Source organism: Clarias gariepinus, chromosome 12 (genome assembly GCF_024256425.1).
Source record: "Clarias gariepinus isolate MV-2021 ecotype Netherlands chromosome 12, CGAR_prim_01v2, whole genome shotgun sequence".
Lineage (NCBI taxonomy): Eukaryota > Metazoa > Chordata > Actinopteri > Siluriformes > Clariidae > Clarias > Clarias gariepinus.
Genome location: NC_071111.1, coordinates 2,017,044 through 2,035,381, shown reverse-complemented (window position 1 = coordinate 2,035,381; position 18,338 = coordinate 2,017,044).

Below are 18,338 nucleotides of genomic sequence, written 5' to 3'. Positions count from 1 at the left end.
GTTTCAACATGTAGAAGAGATGGGAGAAGGGGAGAGTAAGGTGCTTGTGAGAGAACGGGATGAATGGGGAATCTCCTGTGACGCAAAAGGAGGCGGGACGATGACGTAGGGGGGTCCGGAAGTCGAAGGTGAAGCGGGAGTCTCCTGTGATGCGTGGGTGGAGGATGAGAATTTGTGTGTGTAAATGCAGTGTTTGGTGTTTTGGGAGTTTGTGTCTGGCAGAAAGTGAATCCCCGCTCGTGTTGATAAAACTCCTTCGTCCGATCTCCGCGAACGTGGAAGTGCACGCAAGCACACACACAGCTTAAGAGGAATAGTGCAAGTCGAGGTCGGAGAGGCAGGCGAAATTGGTGACCAGTAATCCAGCCGCGAGAGAAGTTACAAGATCCAAAACGTGATCCAAACTCGGAGTAGATAAACAGACGAGGTCATACACATACAGATGGAGCCACGCCAAATAGCCGCGGCCGTGTGAATGGCGTACGAATGGCGTATGGCTGCCCTATGCACGCCGTAATCCCCCCTCCTTTTCCTTCGAGAAAGGCGTGTCAAGATTTCACAGTAAACACGCCCATTCAAGCCCTATTTATGCATTTACCTGGTTCGACCACTAGATGGCGCTTCGTTCTCAAGGACACGTTAACAACAAGCCAGCAATTTAGCTGCGCTGAGTTGCAATCACGTGATTTTAACAACCCACCCCCGCCGAACTGACGCTGCCAAACTGCACTAGAGATGAAGATGGCGGATTAATGGACTATTCACGGTAAGTGTTTTAATTTATAAAATTTGTTTGGGATTAGTTTACAGTTTATTTCCCAGTTTAGTTTTTTTATCGGCCATTTTGAAAATCACTGGCAGCACCAGCAGCGGTCAGATGTAACTTTAGATAACTTAATGATCTGTTTACCAGGTCTGGAGTTAACATCACAGCTTACTGTCTCATCCTTAACTAAAAAAGACACTGAAGCTTAGAAAATACTATTAATGTCCCTATTACAAAAGCTGCACTACCCGATGAAGTGTTTGTGCTTTATAAAAATGCCTTTAGAGTCTGACCGCGTGTCTGGATAAATTCAGCATTTATTTATTATTTGGGTAAGAGTTAATCTGCAGGTATTTCTGTGAATATAATGTGATGCAGTTCATAAAGGACACAAGCTGAGGATAGATGTACAGGAGCTCGCGAGCTAAACGCTCATAACCGGGTTTATATTTTTCTCAATTTGGCCGTGACTTTGCGCTGTAGCGCGAGCGCTTAGTTACCGAGCTGGATAAAAACTCTGAAGTGTTTATCAGTTCAAGAGTGGGGGGAGGGGGAGGTGTGTGTGTGGGGAGGTGTGTGTGTGTGGGGAGGTGTGCGTGTGTGGGGAGGTGTGCGTGTGTGGGGAGGTGGGCGTGTGTGGGGAGGTGTGCGTGTGTGGGGGGCTTCAGTACTCTGGAAGTTATAGTTTGGCTTCAGAGATGAACTAATGTATACGAGTGTTATATCGCCTAACTTATTTGTATGAAAAGCGCATTAAGTAAATTCTCTGTTAATTTAATGTAGACTATACTACAGACAGTGGTTAACACTAACAATGTTCAATGGTTAAAGTTGTCCCAGTTTATTTACATTCCAGAATTCCCCAAAACAGTATTTTACACACTCTGTGGTGTGGGTTTACTAATATATTTTATATTTATTACAACCAGATATTCTGTAAAGTTTATTTATCTTTGTCTTTACTAAATTCTCTTGTTGTCTTAAAGCAGAGCTCCGGCGTGGAGGATTGGGGGATCAGACGGATGACGGTTGGCCTTTTGGAGCTACTGAACAAGCTGTTGAGGGAGCTGTAGGAGGGATGACGTCACAGTGCAACAGCTTTAGAATAATGTTTGGTCAGGTCTACTGTATGTTCTAAACATAGAATTGCAAAACGTCTGATACTTTAGGGGGGAAACAAAGAATTAAACAGTTCCATCTTTAATATTTTTTAAAAATGATATTTTAATATAAAAGAACCAGATAGAGACTGATAAGCAGCTGGTGTTATCCTGGTATTTTAATGACCTTTAAGCAAAAATTAAACATGTTTTCACCTGTTTTATACAAATTATTGTTTTACCTTTGACTAGTTTTGGAAAAATAAATTTTATTTTTAAAGTCATGTGTGCGTGTTTTAATTGTTGGGGGATTGTTTGTGTATTTAAAAATACATTTACTTAAACCAACAACTTCAATGTGCAAAAAATGGCACCCGACGTTGTTTTAAATAGTCAAAGAGTTGGGCTAATGATAATAATAATAATAATAATAATAATAATAATAATTATTATTATTATTATTACTGGTTATAGTAACAAATGAAAACATCAGTTAAACACTTGATCATATGTATCTGTGCTAGTTTGTGTTTGTGATTATGTGACCCATAATCATTTTTTTCTCAGTATAATTTTTTTTGGGGGTTTTAAGAACTCCATCAAAAGAGCAAAGACAAACTTAGAAGGAGTGGAAGGTAAGAAACCACAGTGGAGAATACTGACTATGACATGGTGCTAATTGCTCTGTGTGTGTGTGTGTGTGTCTTTGGCGAGGGGAGGGGTACTTCAGACTTACTTGTCTGTGCGCAAATATTTGTGTTAAACCAACGGAGAAATGCAGGAGCGCGCACACACACACCTCTCATCCATAAACGCTTTAACTGTTGTCTTGTAAATCGTTGATTAAACCTATGAACACAGCTGTTCAGCATCAGTCCTAAACACAAGCGCAGGGTCTGTTTTTGTCCTTAATTAAAAGACACCAATATGTTAATAATTTACACAATGATAACATGTTGTTTATGTTTAATGTTTATTTTGCGGGAAAAGCAAATAAGCAATATTTAAAAAAAAAAAAAAACAGGAAGTAAGTGTTTCATACGTTAAAGTGCTGTGTATAACCAAGTGCCCCAACAGACATAGCAACAGTGTAGAGTGTGTGCTGTGGGGGATTGGAAGGTGAACGAAGATAATCATTTACAAGACAAAAGACGTTCGGTGGTGTGTTATGCCCTTAATAATTTACACCACGATAACATTGGTGCAGAAGGAGCTGAAGAGACGTGACTTTGAGACGTTTACAGTATATTCAAACCGTAGGCAGGGTTTATTTTGCAGAACATTACAAAACAGCCATGTCCAATAAAACAGTGCATCTTTAATAAGCCACATTGGTTTCGAGTCAGTAGTAAAATTAACCAAAGACTGAGAAGCCCCGTAACTTGACCCTGACAATAATAGTCGATTGTTTTTATATTTGTTTATATATATATATATATTTAAATGTTCGAATTAACGTTTCAGAGTAGCCTATATAATTTGTCTTGTCATCTGTTTACAGCGTTGGCTGATTTTGTGATTGAGACCCATGGGTTACATTGAAATATTTTTATTATTAGTAGTAAGCCAGGCTTTAGTAACCTTGGACAAATCACAATATAAGCCCTCTCTCGCGCACGCTCTCTCTCTCACTCTCTCTCTCGCTCACACAAACGAATAAAACATGAAATCGCGTAAAACCAAATGAAACTATGGCAAAAATATATAAGCAGTAAAAATTAAAGTAGTATCCTGTAGGTGAATCCTGTCCTGATAACAGGCGCTGACACTCTGGAACTGTTTAGTTCTGTTAGTATTGTGTTCAAGTGTGAATGTTTATGGGGATTTAATCTGTGTTTGCTGCCGCATCTATTCACCGTAATGATAAGTGATTAATGTCCCATCAGATCTTTGATGGGGTAACGTTTTGCTAGTTAAACATCAGCGAAAACATCAAAAATATAACGAAAACAAACTCAAGCAGAAGTTAAATGTTAAACTTTACTTTGCAGCAAAATATTATCTACCAGTGTATTAAACGGAAATAGATAAAATACACCATAATGTAAAATACTGTACATAGCACGTATTTGTATTCCGTACCTACAACGACTGGTATAGATAAATTACAGATGTTACCGTGTCTTTAAGGATTATTTAGGATGTCGTGAAAAATATTGCAATAAGTAGTTTTATTAATTAATTAATTTAATCATTAATTAAAAATAGCATAAGCATCATGGGTTGTGTATTGAGGTATTTACATCTGTTTTATGAATCGTTTTTTATCCCTCTTTTTTACCACATCATCTATTTATGAAACTATGTTGACGTAAGTTATGTTATATATAATAAATATAGTAACCGGCTGCTTGGACACTGCAGTTAACTGAAGCAGTCAATGCTCCATCTGGCGGAATTATACAGCATTGCAACCATCTTTTTAGAAAGCGCATGGGGGCATTTATGGGGCAGGGCATCGTTAACTACGTCATCACGGGGGATCACATTCCGTGCCGGGATCGATCATGGTCCTGTCACGGTCCTGTCATGGACCTATCATGCTCCAAGCGGCTGTTTGACGTGGCTCCCACTGTATGTACAGAATGTTTTCTAAGCACAGACCCGCCGTTTGTGACATTTACAATATGCAGTTTCAAGAGATATGTTAAGTAACTTAACGATTCCACTGAAAACCAATAACGCTTTTTCAAATAATCATTAGGAAATAAAAAAACATCAATATGCAGTCTTATAACTGTCTCCCTGCAAAAAAAAAACCTTGTATAATTTGTGCCTCCATGTCCATGTGATCATCATCAAAAGGCGCGCTATTCTCAATAACTTTTTGAAACTAACTTACCCTGGAACATAACCTGCTACCGAGCAGGTCATCTTCAGAGAGTAAGTTGCTATGGTTACATACATACCCAGAAAGTTACCTCTATTTTTGGAACCGAAAGGTGAGGTTATCCACTAATTTACCCTTAAACTTACCCGGGTATGTCACATAACCTGCTTTCTGGAATACCCCCAGAACACGATTAAACAAAACAACATTCCTCCAGGTCCAAGGTGCTACATACAACATTAATTAATAAAGACTAACTAGCTACCTTAATAAGAAACCTAAGCCCAATCCCAATTCTACCCCTTACCCCTACACTTAGCCCTACCCCTCCATTTGGCGCATTCACGTGAAGGGGTAGGGGTGTCTCATTTCTCTTTTGGTTGGAGGGGTAGGGGGAAGGGGAAGGGCTAGATAGCCCTCCAAACAAAGATTTTTCGGGACCTCACTTCAAACGAAGGGCTAAGCGAAATTTTCAACATGGCTGCTCACTCGAGCAAGCAGGCCCATAAATGTAACTAATTTTTGCCATTAATAAGGATTTTTTTGACAAGTTTTCATTAAATGTATATTACCTTTAGTCTTGTGTTTGTGTTTATGGTGATGTTGTGTAAAAATACGTTTACAAAAAAAACGCTAAAGTTTGCTAGCAGATAGCACCGATTGCACAATATTACAAAAATATATATTTTTATGTCATATACACTTTACTGCATGCTACAAACAAATATGAAAGTTCAGTAGCACGGCAGTTTGCCGAGCATTTGATAACGCATTGTTTGTTTTGCTACGGCCATATGTGTACATGTAAATGAACGTATACGTATGATGACGTATAACAGTGTTGTAGTGGTGTCCTATTTCTTAGGGGAAATATTTTAACCCTTTCCCTTTCCACTTCGTTTCAAGGGACAAGGGGAAGGGGCGAGGGCTAGGGGAAGGGGTAGAAAATAGAATTGGGATTGGGCTCTAATTATCTGACTAGCTAAGGCAAAAAAGATTAACATTATAAATTAACAGAAACTATCTAAGTTTTATAGAAAAAAGACAACATAAAGTAAAGGATCCTGGACACCCTGGACATGGTCCCAGTCCATGACAGAGCACAAGCACGCACACAGTCTCTCTCACACTATTATTTCATAAACATTATTAAGTATATAAGTATTTGATACATTTGACCATAAAATGATTTATACAATATATAGTAAACACATAAACCTTAAAATTGTTATTAACAATAATAAATTATTAGTGTATTGTTTATAACAGTCCACAAGATGGCAGTAAACTACTTCTAACCTGACACTTCTGTTGGGTAAAATATGTTCTTCTGATGATTTTTTAAAATATATTATTAAAAAAACTTAATAGTACAATAAACAAGATACAACAACAACAACAATAATAATAATTATAATAATAATAATAATAATAATAATAAATGAATCCAATGAGTTCGTGGATGTAAAATTTGGAATGAAATACTTTAAAATACCACAAAATTCATATGGTCCATCTACATCAACAAGGAATATAGAAGCAAATTAGCATCATAATTATTGGAAATAAATCAGCCTTTGAAAAAAAAACATTTTGAAATTTAATCACTGTTGAATCGTTAGTTTTGCAATGTAAGTATTACTAAATTTATTAAACTAAAATATTTGACTTTAAAAAGCTTCATCTTTAAATTTATGTCCTCCGAAAATTACATGAAATTCTCATTAGTCCATTTCAACCCGTAAAAGTCTTGATTTCAATCCACATTTAATTTAATATTCTGAAATTCATATAGAAAATTTCAAGGATTAAAATTGAATAGAGTAAAAGCAATGTGTCTAATCTAAAGTCTAATAATATTGTATTCAACATAAACTGGGCTACAATAATATATGAGCAGCATGTATGTACAAGTTTGTATATTGAAAGAAAAAAAAACAGTTATGCGTGATTTTTGGAAACAACAACAAAAAAAATAAGTCATTAAAATAAGAGCAGAAAACACATGACATTTGTGTACAAGACTTTTGTGACCTGGATCTTGTAGTGTAGAGGTTTTACTTCAAAATGATGTGACAATCATCTCGCTCACTCATTTACAGAAAACAATACATTCATTTAAATGTTCTAAGACACTTTTTGTTTAGAAAGGCCGTATGTGAATGATCATGAATAACGCTGTAAAAAACTGAATGGTGTTCGCATGTCCCGATGTGAGGTGCTGGTGAAGGCTAGGTAGATGCAGACACATTTTAAAAAATAAATAAATAAATAAAAAATGTTAGCCTATACTGTTCAGAGTAAATTGATGTGCAATTAATAGGTATGGATAGGGTTGGGTATCGTTTTTTTTTTTACGGTGGATAACGGTGCCAAATCGATACTTTTAAAATGGTACCGGTACAAAAACGGTGTCTGAACCGATACTTTACAAAAACCACAAAATTGTGGTGGATGACTCAAGAATACATTTTTATTGAACAAAATTTTTTTTTTCTCCTTAAAAAAAGCAGTTGTATACTGTATGTACACATACTGTATGTATGTCAACATACATATGTGTACATATTTAACACATTCCAAACACTTACACCTAAGCAGGTATTTGTAAATACAAGCTAAACAAACATTTGAACATTTACATGATAATTTGAATCATGAACATTTACACCACATAAATCCATAAACATCTCTTAGCTACATAAGGCAGTATTTTAGCCAACTGAAGCTAGCTTGTTTGTGCTAAATAACATTACGGATAGCAGTGTTATAAGCTAACCAAAACTGAGCCAAATATATATTAGTAACCATAATCTAAAGCTATCTAAAACAAGGTGAAATACATTAGAACATTTATAAAATGTCATACAAACTCGCAGCGCGACCGGCACTAGGACCCGGAAGTAGTACGGTCGCGAACCAGGAAGCATTAAAAGGAATCAAGATGGCGATTCACATCACTTAGTCATTGAGTTCGCCCATGTCGGTTCGGATTGTCCGTCTACCATTTCGTGAGTACTTACTTTCTTTGGTTATCTTTCTGATTTGAGTGTGTGTATATAGGACGCGGGTTAAATTTGTGTTTTTCCCTTGCTCCCCTTTGTGAGAGTCCTTAGACAAAATCGCGTGGTTATCCTGCCTACTCGCTTGCTTCCGCATTTGGATTTACCATCCATGCTACAAAGGGCTAACCACTAAGCTACGTCTTCTGGTCAACACAGGTTAGTTCAGTGACATAAACATCTGTAAACTCCATAAGTCATAAGCTTAGCCACCAGGAAATAACATGTTTGTGCTAAGCTACATAAGGCAGCATGTTAGCATGATTTACCTAAACAATGCAAATTAAATTGAAAGCCAATGTGTCACATAAGCTGACAAGAGCTAGCTGAAGTGAGGAAAATATTTACTAATATTAGTTTAATATTATTAGAATAAAAGTTATATAAGACTTAATAACTTACCCACTGTCATAGCAGCTTTAAAATCCTCCTGTTTATCATCAGAGTCACACAGTCTTCTTCTGAGGCAAAGGTAAACTCCGCCCACTGTCCAGAACATTCTGTAGCGTGCGCTGTCTTTATTTAAATTGCTCTATTTTAAAGTAGACACTTCAATCTTTCTATAGATATATTTCTTATGATGGTGTTTGTGTGTATTCGCGGAGTTTCAGTTCATTTTAGTGACGTGTTTCAAAAATTTTCGCGGAGACTGAGACGGCTGAAGCACACCCTGTTTATTTTCTTTATTTTACAAAAGCACATTGTTTTGTGGATATTGTGAGTATACATAAATAAAATTAGACCCTTTACAGATTCAAATGATGTACTAAACTTATGTGTATGACTAAACATGACAGAGCATTTTAAACTCTTTTCACGGTTACCAAAAAAAAGTTCGTCAAGTTTTGCCGCCGGTGGGTTCGCCGACTCCTAAGGGTTAACAACAGAGACGTCAGCTGCATCCTACTCACCATGTGCTTCGGCCGCGAGCCTTTTATAGTGAGCCGCCGACTGTGGGAAAAGAGATAATTATGAATGACCAGCCGTTGTGACTCTTGTCGCCCCGCCCCTGAGTAGCTGTCCATGGTGCTGTCTCCCTTTGTAGCAAAAAACGATAGTGTCGTATATACCCCTTTTCCACTGCTCTGGTTCCCATGCCAGTTTCCTGCTGGTTCCCAATTTTGGAATCAGTGCCGCGCTTTTCCACAGAAAAAAAAATGGTGCCAGTGCCCTAAAAAAAGCACCGAACCGGCCCCTAAACTCTGCTGGTCTAGTCGCGAGAACCCGTGATGTCACGAGCGGTGGGCAGAGTTATAGGGCCTGTTAATGTGGAGCGCGGACGAAACATAAGTGCTTTTAGTAATTTGGACATCTGCCAAGATTCAGCAGAAATTTTAAAGTGCTTTAAGAAAAAAAAAGTGTATGAGGAAATAAGAGAAGAAATAATAGTCTCAAGCTTCACACGAACAACCAACCAAATAGTGAATAAGCTAAAAAAACTGAAGAAAGACTACAGGGACAAAAAAAAGGGGCTGTGTAAAAGTGGCAGCAGTGGAGGTGCAAAAGATTTAGCTGCCTTTGAATACCAAAATACATTTTCATAGTTTGGAGAATAGCCAGTAAACTGACTTCAGCCATGTTCGTTTCTGTTTAGTGGGCGTGGCCTGTGACGTATTATCATGCATCTCCCGCTGAGCTCCTGTCTAGTGTAAATGCGGGTGGTACCCAGTCCAACAACGGCCGAGCACCAGAAACGACACCTGGCACCAGCACCAGTGTACAGATCTGGCCTTTAAAAACGCACGTTTTCGGAAAAGGGATCCCACGACTTGCCGCGGCTGCTCGCGGCAAGCTGTGAAAATGCCCTTCATTACCTGTAGGGGGCAGTCGTGGTTCAGTCTAAAGTATTGTGTGTCTACTGAAGCCGAAAAATGTTATGTCTCTTAGGCGCCCATAGACAGCAAGCGACAGAGCTCATAAACGTGTCAAGCTTAAACTGATATGTATTTATTCTTCATTTTCATTCAGAATTATTATTACAGGGGCGGACTGGGACCAAAAAGTGGCCCTGGACTTCCACTACAAGGGTGACAAATATGCAAAAAAAAAATAAATCAGGAAGGGGCAAATACTTTTTTTATGGTACTGCACATGTAGTCAGATTGTTCCACTGGGATTAAACTGTGCCAGGTGGAGTTATAGCACTTTCAAAATCATACTAACTACACTGATATGAATAACTTTGAATGATATGAATAGCTTTTTACCACCCTTGTGACTCAATAAGAGACAATGCAAAGAATATTTTTAACAGCATGTAAATGATACATTTTGGCAGTATTGTCTTGCATCTTTTGAAATACATAAATAAATGTAAAAAATCACAATACTGACAAAATGTCTCATTTTGCTGTCAAACTGTTTATAAGCCTCCTGGGTCTCTGTGAGACTGGTGCTACAGGACACTGAAAATATTGTATTTTTATATGTTGTTTGTCTTATTATTGTTTCCTTTGTTTTACAAATATGACCCAATATATGTTCAGTGAAACTTTGTTTTACGTTTTTGTATTGTGTTATATTTTTATAGTAAGTAGTTTTAAAAATAAATCTCCACTTTAATGATCCAGTGTATTATGATGTGGGATGTGGTGCGCTGCTGGATCCAGACTCGCTGTCCCTGACCTGTTATAGGCAGAATCTGTTCATTTGAAGCATTTCACAGCATTTACCTCTAAAGCTTTTTTCTTATTTTCGCGTAACCTTTTCTTCTTCCTCCTTTTTATTCATGGAAATTATTATTAATTTGCTCAGAAAATTCGCTGCATCAAGAAAGGATCAATATCTAAAAATTTAAAGATGCCCACGTGTGTAAACGAAGAATACAAAAGTGTATAAAAAAGTGTATAATAAAGTGTATAATAAAGTTAGCCTAATACAATGTTGTTTCCAATGCTGAAGCAAACATGATTTTGTTTTAGTCTATTCTTTGAATACAACGTGACAGCGCACTCCGAGGTGAAGCGCACCCACAGTTACTGTAATCCCCCATCTCACCTTTACAACAGGTGTGAAGTCATCAAACCGGTTTAGTTGCTGGGGGAATTCACAGAATTGGGGGTTTTAAAACAAATTAACAAGACCGAGCAGACGTCTCTGCCTAAAATGTATTTCGCCAGCTAAACATAAACATAAATAGAAAAATAAACACATAGATATGAAATGTTTAATGGTAACAATTAAATCAGACTTTATAGTTGGATTTGATACTTTAAGTGTAATTCATAAATGTAGCATAGTAAAAGTACCCTAGCATGAGTTAATATATACCTATATCAAATAAAATTTCATATTATTCACACACACATTGATTTACACACATCGCGCAGGGGGGATAGAAGTGGCGATGACGGGAACGAGGCTGTACCACCGCTGGCAAAACCCTTATGAAATAGAAGTTAAATGAATTTACAAAACTTTATGCGTGCGGTTAAGCGCTGCTTCTACATACAGTAGAAAAGTAAAGAGGAGCAGTGGCAGACTGGCCATCTGGAGCACCGGGAGTTTTCCCGGTGGGGCGCTGGCCAATGTGGGGCAGCCCAGTCAGTACGCAAATATATGTATATTTAAAAAAATGACGGAAACCATAATACCATGCATCTCTTTTCTACGCATATGGATGTGCAAGTGCGCCGCCGAAAAAGAGCGCGTGTTTATGTTACTGCGGATCCCAGTGGAACAATCTGACTACATGTGCAGTGCCATGAAAAAGTATTTGCCCCTTCCTTATTTTTTCCTTTGCATATTTGTCACACTTGTATAGGTGGAATTTCACCTAAACACTTTATGAGGAAAAGACAATTTGGCCTTTTTGATTGAAAACAATGCAATTTATGCTTTCATAAGGAAAATATCAATTTCTTCCATTCCAAGGATTAAAAACGGTAACAATATCAACTTTAGAATCTAGAATCCAGAAGATAAAATTTACACAAATTTTAAAAAAGGCCTTAATCACTGAAAGTCTTCAGAAGAGCCTCAGATTCAAGAAGTTTTTAAAGTGTGGAGAGGTCCATTACAGTTCCTCTGAATGTATAGGTGAGAACAGCTGATTCACACTTAAGGAGAGTGAATAATTTGCATTTGAATGTTGTCTGGCATTGTAAGCACACACACTAAAAGAACAACAACCTAGGATTAATAGGAATAGGAGGCACTAAAGAGGAGGATTTTTATTTAGACTATAAAAAAAATTAACCTGCGTCTATTTTTAGGCGTGCCAGCTGCCACTTTTTAGTTAGAAGTTTTCAGTACAAATCTTATAATGCCCACATGACATCAAACATCCCCCTTGTTAATATTTTAACTATTACCTTCCGTGCCTAATTCCGCGGCCCCGCTGCTTCGCATATCTGAAGGGAGGCCGCCTAACTAATGAGCAAGGAGCGATATTGATTTGGGCGCACCCCGTGACAGGCTGAAAAATCTATTGTCTTCAAACATGTAACAGATGAGGACTCAGATTAATGTGCAAAACTATATAATAAAACTATATAAGACTACATGGCCTTTATAAAACTTTTATTTAAGCGCACTCACAATAACGAAAAAACGTTGTGATTTTGTAAATGTTTGAAAGCAAATAAGGTGCGCTGTTCTGTATTGTTTTTGGTGAACTTGAGCGCGTCAGAAAATAAACGCAAACGTTTTTTTAAATGGTCAGAGTCAGTCTGCTTGCTGTTTTTCCCGACGCGTTCATAATCATTAGTCTACTTCTGCCGGTGCGCTCTGAAAACTTTATGCGGCTGAGTGCTGATTAAAACTATGTAGTAAATTAAAGAGGAGAATCACGATGCCGAATCGAAGTCCTGAGCCCAAACCTCATTTAAATTAAATTAACAAATACTATAAGTAAAAAAAAACAATAGCCCACGGTTAGAAAACGTTTATAAATTCTTTCCGACATGAGTTGGCCCGGTGTTATGCGCGGAGCACTGGGGCGTTTTTTCTAAATAGATGCTATCTTTAATAACTGATGGAGGTTTTGAGCTGTATACACACGCATTTTTGAGGGGTTTAAAACGAATTAATAAGTCCGAGTAGACCTACATGAAAGGTGAGAAGTGAGTAACTGAGCGCGCTGTCGCGGTGTATATACTGTACAACACGCGTTTATCAACCTTTTGATAAAAACGCTGCCTTTTGTAAAGTGAAAGTACTTTACAAAAGACAAACAGCTTTATTTCAGTCATGAATTCACAATCACATCACATTCCAGCTATTATTTCCAGCCGTGGTTAAATAATGGATGAAATAATTATTAAATGCTGGACACAAACAGCAAATATGATGATTATTATAAAATGCCAGAAGAAGCTCGTGGTCATAAAATAATATTTACTTAATAATATAATATATATAGTTCATTCATGTCTTCTGATGATGTCGACACATTTTTACGTTTTAAATAAGATATGTTGGCATATTCACGAATCAGGACATTCGCATAGTTATGACTATCAGATACTGTAGCCTACTATCAGGAAATTAAATTAATTTCAACACCATGTAAACCGAGACATTGCCATGTCTTTTACTGTTTTGTCCCTGTTAAAACATAAAAAAAAAATATATAAGAAACTTATTAAGAATTTTAAAGCACGAATTTGGGCATCTCATTTCATCATTGTGAAAATAATATGAAGCACATATACACACATTCATCATGACAGATCTGTTGTAAAACAAAATAAAATTCATGTTTGCTTCAGCATTGGAAACAATATTGTTTTAGACTAAGTAATTATACACAGTTCTTCGTTGTACAGTACTTGGTCCGGCTTTTAGATAAAGTCCTTCCATGCGCCATCTGGCGGATATTCAGTGAAGCACAACACATTTATTTAAATTCCCGAATGTTGCTTACGGCAAGTCGCGGCACGCCGCGCGCTAAATTGCGGCATCTCGCGGGAAAACACGCGCAGTCTTAATGGCCACATCTGTAGTGGAAATACGGTAATAAAGTGCTTGCTTTAAGACCGCTATCACAACACACAGGATACACACACACACACACACACACACACACACTGGAAACTGGGATGGAAAACCCAATCTTTCGACAGACTGTTGGAAGAAGGTCAAAGTAATTGATGCCTGAAGGATTGATGCTGCACCAAGACACATTATCTGCAGCATAAGTGAACTATAAGCTTGTAATAAATAAAAATCTGATATTACACACATTAAACTAAATTATGGAATACACACTTACCCTGCATGAAAAACCATCTAATATGCGGAAGATTACAATGTTGTAGTTTTATAAATACTCACAAAAAGAAAACACGCTACTGACAGAACTTTACATAGACTGCAAAACACATTTAACTTACATGAAGTCAAAGAGAAGAACTATCTGGATTAGTTTAGGGTTGATGTCTATGTGGATCAATGACTGAATAGGCACATCGAAGACCAAACCCTAACTGGTTCTTTTGCTCAATAATACCTCAAATTGCAGGGTTTTAATCTCCAGATCACTTTTTTCTTTTTCTAACTGAATTAGCCTCTGTAGCTCAGTAAGGGGTCTCTAAGATGACTGGAGGAACAGAAACATTGTAAGATATTATTACTAGGGCCGGGACTCGATAAAAAAAAAATCTAATTAATTAAAGGCTTTGTAATTAATTAATCGAAATTAATCGCATTTTAATCACATATAAATATTTAACCTGAGAACAGTCAGAAGTAAGTTTTTTTCATATGGATTTTTAGTATACCATTAAATAATGACTGAATAAATAAGCTTAAGCAACAAAATATTGTTTATTTTTGTTCAACCAAGTCCAACAGACCAGTGCAATATTGCCATTAAGTGTAGCAATAGAATATTTAGAAATATAGTAGCCTACATTTCAGAAATTCAGGTATCCTATAGGTAGGTAGACCTTCTGTAAACTGTTTTTTTTTTTTTTAAAGTAAAACACAATACTTTCAAGTGCATTAAGAACATTGGAAACCCTGACTATTACTGTAGACAACATCTCTGTTGCTTCAGAGGCCATAACAGACTTTGTTGATTTACCAACAGCTGGTTTAAAAAAATAAAATCAATTTCAGTCCAACTCTCAATGACTTTGGCCAAAACAATAAAGAGTTCAACATAAAGTGCCAGTTGCACCAACAACATAATACATAAAGTTTCAGTTGCACCAACAACATAATACATAGTTCAACATAAAGTGTAAAGTGTTTATTTAAAATAAAGTTAAAAAAATGCCAGTGATTGACCTCACACTGGGCCACTGTTTGATCAACATTTCAGGAACAACAACCCCATTGGTTTCAGGATACCTGTATAACTATTCCTCCACTTCTTTTTCAGCCAGTTGCTGAGACAAAGCCTGTTCACATTTTCAGAGCTCAAGGGTAAAGGGGGTCAAAAAGAAAGAGAAAAGAAAAACAAAGAAGACCATTACACATGTTACCTTAAAGCGTGGGTCGAGTGCTGTAGCTACGCTGAGCCATCCATGGTTGAGTGTATCTTGGCGTTGAGACAGGTCCTTTTAAAAGTCACCCTTGAACCTCACCACATAGGCTGGGTCGTCATCTGAGACCTCCAGGTGTGGGTCAGGTGGCGGAGAGCAGGTAACACAACAGAGCACGAGACATAAGTCTCACTCCCAAGGAGCTCAGTCACATATCTGCAGAGGATAGTTTGGGAAATTGATTAATTATTGTGCTAATTAATAGTAGATTAAAAACAGTAGCAACTTTATACTCTACTCATAGTGATATTGATATTTAGTACAATAAATTTAAAAACAGTCGGTGGGTATTTACCTGCATGGTTTAACGAGGGTCTCAAGCCTCTGCAATCTGTCCCACTCTGCTGTTGTTAACATGGTGAGCTTGTGCTTCTGTTTGGCTAGAGTAACATTCACAGCCTCTTTGTTTTTCAGCAGACGAGAGATCGTAAACAGTGTTGAATTCCACCTTGTGGAAACATCCTGTATCAGTGACTCTTTGTCTTGTTCTAGTTGTGTTTGCGCCTTGTGCAGTTCCTCTGTGTTTGAGGGGCTATGTTTAAAATGCCCCACAATTTTACAACATTTTGCCAGTGTGGCTGTGAACCCACTGTCAGCAAGGCAAACTGTGATGGTCCTCTGCAACACGTGAGCAACACACGGCATGTGCTGGAATGTGAACTGTCTCATTGCAGTGACCATGGTTCAGGCACTGTCTGTTCTGATTGTGATGACTTTTTGTGTGATTTCCCAGGCATCTGACACAGACTCAAATTATTCTGCCACGTTTTTTAGCAAAGTGGTGGTCTTCTGCATGCTTAAGGCAAATGAGTGAAGACGCCACTTGACATCAATAAAGTGTGCCGTCACACCGAGGTAATTTGAATTGCTTACTGAGGTCCAGTGATCCCCAGTCAGGGCAACACACTCGGCTTTCCCCAATAAATTCTCTTTATCTTCCTTTTCATTGTCATAAAGCTGCTGGACTCTTTTTGTCACTGTCTTTCTGCATGGCAGCTCGTATGTTGTGTCAGACGACGCATTCTGTAAAACATTTTGCAGGCCCTTATCTTCTATCACTCCAAGTGGTCTACAGTCGAGTGCAATCCAGTAAGCCAGGCCGTTGGTTATTTTTTCAGACGTGGACTTAAACCAGTCATGTGGGTAGGGTGTGGGTCCTTGTAGTCGGAGTCGGGCTAATGTCCACGCTAGCTGCTATATGTTTAGCATTGAGGTGATACTTGAGGCTCGATGTGCTGCGGTGATATGCGAATTCCTTGTTGCATAGCTTGCACAAAACCATGCTCTTATCGACGCTTCCATCCATTCATTTTTTTAAACAAAATTTCCCATCCACAGGGCCAACCAAAGCGGCCTCGTCAGCTTTTTTGTCCATGTTCACTGTGGTATAATCACACACACACGTGTGAGAGAGAGAGATCTTTATGTGTGTGGCTGAGCACTGATTAGACTACGTAGGAAATTAAAGAGGAGGATCACGATGATCAACATCCCAAATCTCATTTAAATTAAATTAATAAATATTATAAGGAAACAACAATAGCCCACGTTTAGAAAACGTTTATAAACTCTTTCCGAGACGAGGCTGCGTTGGGCCAGTGTTATGTGCAGAGCGCCGGGAGATTTCCTGAAGCTCAAATCTCTGAAATCGTTGGGCCCTTTTTTTTTTAAATAGACGCTATCTTTAATAACCGATGGAAGTTTTGAGCTGTACACACACACATTCTCACCTAAACAACTCTTAAAACTACACTTGTGACACAATAACAGTAATATTTCCAACATTTTGCAGGCTGTCGTTTGGAGAAACCAGAGAATAAAGAATAAACCAGTTGTTGGGTCAAAATAACCCAACCAGGTGTTCATTTGTAAATGACTCACTACATCTCATTTGACCCAACATGAGCGACACAACAATGTGTTTAAAGTCCCCGAAATAACCCAGAATTTTGACCAGAATAAACAACACAACAACGTGTTTACAGAAACAACAGCATTTTTAGAGTCTTTTTTGAGTTTGTCTAATATTTTATTCTGAAAGTTTATTTTTCCAGTTATTTCTATATTTAAAGTTTGATGTCTTTAAATGTATTTATATTTAAATAACAAACAGATCTAAACAGAGATCGGCTCTATATCAGTTCATTCTCTGTACAAATAAAATTATCAGCTAGTGAACTTGATCGTCTGTCTAAACAACATTTAACCAATGTTTATTATTATTATTATTGACTTATTATTGTTCAGTCAATATCAACAGCTCTAGTTCAGATTTTTCCTGTTAGCTGTATAAAGTACTCAGATGTGGAAATTACCATCACTGTTGTATTTCTTCGATACAACATATTATGTTATTTTAAAATGTCACTTTGTGCCACCTGGTGGTCATTTGACAAATGACTTTGAAATGCGACTAATTTCTTTTGTCCGCTGTGGTTTTGCTGCAGCGGTGAGCCCGGCGGTCATAGACATTCTCATTGACTACCTACTGTAACATTACTGTCCGAGCGCTTTTAAATCACATCTACAACTCGGTCAGCTGAGAGATAAAGACACAGGACATTTATTCTAATCACTGGAACATGTCTAGTCATGACACCACGTGATCACTGTGTGACACAATGCATGTCTGTGTGACACAATGCTAAGAAATGCTAACTGAAATGAGTTATACCGTCAGCTTGTACAAAAGATGTGTAACTAATTCCAACAAATCCACTCAGATGATGAAACATATTGACCTTAAGCAGCTTTTAAAGACTTTCAGTGGTAAAGCGGCTGCGTTACTCAACAATGAACCTCAGCTTGTGCTTCGTTAAGACTCCAACAGCGTCTGTCTCTCCGTGACGGACTTCACTGTCAACACATATTAGGGTCCTGCCCTCTTTTACACCATTAGATGAATTGATGTCACTCATCTTCATTTCATCCAATCGGAGCGTTTAAAAAACAAAACAAAGCGTCTACAAGACATGTGAGTTAGGTTGCATCGAGCACATGTTAACTCTGTACATCTCAAACTAACTCTGTGTCCAAACAGTCTGGGTAATCTACATACAAGTGTGTGTGTGTGTGTGTGTTGTAAATCAG